The 6,229-nt window shown below is 34.2% G+C and overlaps 1 long non-coding RNA gene across 1 annotated transcript in view; it reads right to left on the reverse strand.

The window, feature by feature from the left end:
- LOC138715171 (uncharacterized) overlaps nt 1–5,313 on the reverse strand; it is a 71,468-nt gene extending 66,155 nt beyond the window's left edge. The window contains exon 1 of the long non-coding RNA XR_011336177.1: nt 5,093–5,313. This is a non-coding gene — a long non-coding RNA (uncharacterized lncRNA). The remainder of the gene's footprint in view (nt 1–5,092) is intronic.
- Between the last annotated feature and the right edge of the window lie 916 nt (nt 5,314–6,229).

Genomic DNA, 6,229 nt, shown 5'->3' on the forward strand with positions numbered 1-6,229 from the left:
GAATTACGACTATAGTGATGAAATAAAGTTGTCTTCATTTAGCTTATTATAGAGTTACAGAAAAATATTTAGAAAACGTAATTTATACCAGTTTTGTTTTTACACAAGCATTTCGAACTTACGTTTTTCTTTCAGGAAACATAAATAAAACAACCATAAAAACATCAATTTACTGCTGGTGCAAATGAAGTATTCAGTAAGGTTTAATTAACACTACGGATGCATAATTTCGTAATTCTGGTATTAGTCATGGTCACTAAAATATAGCATAAACTTGGTGACAAATTCAATTATAAATTTCTCACAAAATTGAAGTGTTGGAGTTGTCTAGATTTCTGAAACAATTGATAGTTACATAACAGAATTTTTTCTGTAAGATAGAATTGCCGATATGAGAGAAAATCCTTTAGACTGCTCTTAAACATCAATTAAAAAAATTAAATCATTTCAACACTGTCAATGTTTTGCAGCAACAGAAATGAAATCTTTGAGAAGAGTCAAATATATATGGAGAGAACACAAAATATGTATCACATACATACCTTACGGTCCAATTGAAAAGTTGTTAATATTTTACACACTATCAAGGTTTTGCAAGAACTATAAAAGGCATTATGTTTTTGAGGAGGACATACATGGAGAAGTCGCTAACGAAATGAAAATACATTCATTCGAAACCTCAAACAGCAATAACAGAAAATAATCTTAAATACAGAACGTAATGATTCCCATATTGAGTGAAAATAACTACAAATCAGAGTGACAAAATACTGATGAACGCCTTTCAAAATATTAATGAATACATTAAATTGAGGCCTAAACCCATGAGAGGCATATTAATATGACTAAATGTTTAATATAAAAAAAAAACAAGTTTGTTCCAACGTAGAGGTCCTGAAATAACATTCATATGCAATTTGGAAATAAACCCAGATATATTTTAGTTTGATCTTAACACAGTCGTTTGACCGTTCTTGAAAATTTGGATCATATTATGTTAAGAGATTTCAAATCCCATCTGAAAAGCAATATATTAGTTTATTCCAGAAACAATTTAACAAGTCATCTGATTAAACACTCCACGCAAATCTTCTACGTATGCTAAAACTGCATCTTTATGATTGCAATAATATAGGGTTACTAAATATCCTTCACATCTTTTAAAATGAACACGATGTAATAAGCGTTCTACAGAGTTATTACTTATTGTAAGTTACGTACTGTGCAGTTCATAAGCAGATATCGTTCATGAATGTCCGTAGTTTACTAATAGAAGATACATTTATTGGCACTTCTGTTCTATTTCAGCTGTAGTCCTTTATTCACTGTCTTTTCATTATTATGATTCTATAGAGTACAGCCTTGGCGTAAATAAAATAATTGTAAACTGAAAATAATAATTACCAAACTGAGGTAAGCACGTGCTTCCTAATAAAATAATTCGAAATTAAAGAAAATACATTTCTAATATGAACATGAACTTAAATAGTTTGTTCCTTTATTTATTATATTAACTACTCCATTAAGCGTTTTACTTTTGTGTGTAAATGTGTTGATTTATAATATTTACAAACAATCGTGCATATTTGCTGCGTGCTTGTGTTATAGATTCATATGTTTCACAAGCTTGTTTCGCGTCTTGAATTGCCTGATATTTTAAAATAGTAATTTTATTAGTAATTATTATTATTATAATTATATTACTATTACTATTATTATTATTATTATCATCATCATCATCGTAACCATTATCATTATCCCCTTCACCACCACCATTATCATTATTTCAACATAAATATTAGCAATGTGCGTGTAGTAGCCTACATACAAAAACCGAATTCTACTTATGTTTTCCTCCTCACGACAATATCAGTGCACAGAACCTACTGATAATTATTATTTAACAGTGAGATTTTTTTAAATACGTTTACGTAAAACATTACGGCTACAATGTGAAAAACACGTTTAAAGTTACATTTTATTTTACGAAAAATCACGAGCACAAATGTGTTATGAAACAGAGGAAACAAAGCAGCGTAGACACAGACTGAAGTGATGGGAGACAAGTGGAGATCAACTCCCGCACAATTACACAGCAGAAACGGGCGATGCGCGTGGTACAGGTCCACCTCTTGCGAAGCAATTCGTCTTTAGACCAATGTATTAATCATCTGAAACACCACCGACATGTCGAGAAACCGACTGGAACAGAGTTGTAAAACAACAGGCACAGTCACATATTTCCAATGAAAATTTCCTTATCGATTATTAAACAGCAGTTTCGTGCTTCAACTAATAAATACAAGTAGATCGTTAAAACCATTCTAATGTAAAAATATGTACACATAATCTCATAAAAAATTTAATCAGGTCTTTCTGAAGACCGTAACATTTGAATTTAAGATCTCCTGATCCAGATCGAGTACGTTGAACATTAATGAAGTGTTGACGAGTTAGGTTATGAGTTCACAGGTAGAAGGCCGGGAGCAATTCTTGTTTCTCCGACACTTTGTAAATGCACTGTTTTCACACACGGAATATCGTCACTTATTTCTATAAACATATCGCGCATTTACTTTATATTTACGTAAAATATCTCTAATAAATGTATCTCCCACGATTCCATTTTAATCAGAATCATTATTTGGTCCATATATACTTTTCACAGAATAGATTGACATCAAATCTCCGCTAAGCATGATCATCCAGTGTCAACGGTATTGTAATCGGGTAACAAATCATTCTCTCTTATCTTTCATTATTACATTCTGTATATTTGTAATAATTGTCCATGTACAGCGTCTGTATGATCAGAAGAAGAAGAACAAAATATAAAACTCAAAATGACTTGCTAAAAGAATACGCATTCACTACCACAAACAATACGGATTATACCAATTATTGGTACCAGTATTACGCTATTTCCGAGTTTCTTTGGACCTTAAACTTTTCTCCATCCTATGGATCTGTAATTAACTTATGTGGAAAACTATAATGCTCCATTTTCAGATCATGCTCTTTTCACTCAGTTCTTTATTTTCATATTATAATAAGTTTTCCAGATTAATCTTATTTCGGATATACCAGATACATTTGTGGTCTGTTAATGTTCAGTTGACAATGGATCCTAGAAATTATACTTTTGCTTCATTTCTTCATAGCAATATTATTTCTTTCAAGTATCTGAATGACATTGTGGAGATTCACACTATTTTCCTCGTCATCTTTAACTGCAATATTTAAATGACCGGTATGCATGCTTCCCGAATGAATGAACAGAATTGCATATATTAGGCACAAATTTCCTTAATTTAGAGAAAAGTTACAAGTAAACGAATACACAAATATGAAAGACAGCATACCAAAAATCCACATTTTCGCTATCAGTGCAGTATGTGATCAGTAGAATTTTTAGAATTGTTGAAAGTGGCTCCTATTTTTTTTAAGTTCGACAAAAGTTACCTCTTTTATAATTGTTTACAGTCGCTCTTATTTTTTTAAAGGTTTAAGAAAAGTTACTTCGATCAAAAGGTGTATTCACAAATACACATACATACACATGCGCGCGGAAGGAAGGACAAACAGACAAACAGCATATAAAAACCTTCTTCTCAGACACAATGGATACTGAATATGCCGTAAAGTGTTCTAAATCATTTTTTGTGAATCAATAAGTACACTTTCTCTACACTCCATATTATAATGAAAAGTTAAAAATGACCAGCAACGAATATTTAAATTCATTTTAGGAAATAAAATAAAACTTAACACATAGTCACTACAAAAAGTACAAACTATAAACCTATAAATAATTTGTTACACACAATTCCAAAAAACTTTTTCTTGACAATGCCAATGGTTCGACAACCACGATTACTCTTCGCTTTTATTCGCATCAGTCTGTAATGATACGGGTTGCCTTGACAATGGCAAAAGAGGAAACAAAAGAGGATCTCTGTGTATGAAAGCCGCCAGCACGAATTTCCATACAACGGATGTGTACAATCAAAACTTAGAGTCCGTAATTATGTATTTGGTTCCAGTAATGTTTTCGGATTTGGGTTAGCTGTAAGCTTGCATCATCTGCGTCAACACACAGTCCATTAGTGGCTATTGTTTCATCATACAGGCCTTCAGAAATACAAACACACTATAAATTATTTCCATACCGGGGATGTTTATAATTGATTTAACTGCATAACCCAGTACGATAAAAAAGGGTAGTCACTGTCTCTTCTATGCATGATATAAAATATGAATTTAGTTGTGTAATAAATGTGTTTAAAATAAACATATTTTCATAGTTAGAGAGTTCATGTTGCATTCCAAACGCCATTTCTGAAAATTATGACGTAAATAATTCACTGTTCAATCGTCCACTTTAAAACCCGTTCTCACAAAATATAGACATCCACTACAATGTGAATTAACAAGCACGAATTAAAAACAAACACAATGAGAAAATACCAAACTGAAGAGAGCTCAAATTCAAGCATTCTGAGTGATGTAGAAGATTCTGGAACTGTCACTTGCTTGCTAGGATCGTTTAGAAGTTTTTTACGCTATCTTAATAGTGGGAACATCCAACAGGAAAGAACCTATTCAGCTCCGGCCGAGAGACAAATATGGTTAACAAGCTTGGGAAGATACATGAAGCGACTTCATAGTGTCCGTGACTTTTTTAGGGATGAAGAATTCCACCCCCGCTTGCATGCACTGTTCGCCGCATCCTACACAAAGGACCGCGCGGCTAGCTCGACATCCGACGGCCGGCAAGCCGGCATCCTCTATTACAGCGTAAGAGCATTCCGTCGGTCGGTCATCCATCCACAATGCACCAAAGGGAGCAGAGAAGCACTTTTTATAAAAGTGGGGTGGCTGGGAGAGGGGGAAGAGGGGTATTACACATCCACATCACGTTGATTCCGTCGGTCACAATATATATCCACCGCTCGAATTAAAAAAGACCGCTGTAGCGGTAACTTGTAAACACATAACACGAGAGAACACTGGAGATGACACAATCTGGACGAGTAACATTAAAATCATATATTCAAAAAAACAACACACAAAAGATGATGACAAAACGTACCCTGGATCGTTGGGCACTTCTGCCGGAGAACCTCCAGCAACACTTTCTTGGGTCTGAGACTCCATTATGAACTGTATTTTGATAGTTTACCTCAAAACTACGACTAAAACTAAAGGAGAATAGTGAACCGGGTTAGGAAATGCGGCTCCCCTTCTGATTTCGCACGTACGTATGCACTACCAACACGATACTGAAGGAACAGAGCCGAGCCGAGTGCGACAAAGCTGCCGAACCCGAGGAAGGGGGGCAAAGGCGGGACTCAGAAGAACTTGAAAGCTGCGCGCGCTGCCATGTTGATAGATGACCAAAACATCGGCTGTGATTGGATGCAATCCGTGCACCTCTTGGTGCGGCGGTGACGTAACACCACTGTCTATTGCTCATGCGCCAAAGCGCATTGAAACTATCGTGAAAAATACTATGAAACTAATGAAAAAATTAAATAAACATAGTGTACTTTCATGCATAGCATGATATGAAGTCACTTAGTGACATCTCTGTACAACTTCCAGAAACATCTGAAACGAACGTTTTCAACATTCGCCTCAGCATCTAAAAGCTGCATTCTAGTTCATAGTATTACTGTGAGAACATTATATTACATAACTCACAAATATTACACAGTATTATATTTATTTTGTGTTCAGACGTAGTTCCAATATACATTTATGCGCAGAGATGGCGTTAGTTACTGCGATAACATCATCGTCTTTGTAGAATTGAATATATAGTTGCTCAAATGTCCGCAGGTGGCAGAACGTACTACATTCATACTGCTACCTAGCGGCTGGAACAACTACTATTTGAATTATGCACACTGTGTATAAAAAGCAATATTCCGAATAAAAAGAACCGAAGCAAATCGTTATAACTTTATAATGTACTGTATATGATTTTTATAATTAACTTCTTAGTACCAAGAAGAAAGTAATTGACATCCCGAACAAAAAAACACAAATTTAAAAAATCGTCAAATCTAAAATACTGTACAAAAAAATGCAATCTACTCGTTTTCCAGCAAATCTTTAATGCGAAGCCTTCTTAAAATAAAATTACCCAAGCCGCACATTCATGATCATTTTGTAAAGAATATCAATAATAAGTTCTGAAATACAAAATGCCAATACATCGTGTAGT

Source organism: Periplaneta americana, chromosome 15 (assembly GCF_040183065.1).
Source record: "Periplaneta americana isolate PAMFEO1 chromosome 15, P.americana_PAMFEO1_priV1, whole genome shotgun sequence".
Taxonomy (NCBI): Eukaryota; Metazoa; Arthropoda; class Insecta; order Blattodea; family Blattidae; genus Periplaneta; species Periplaneta americana.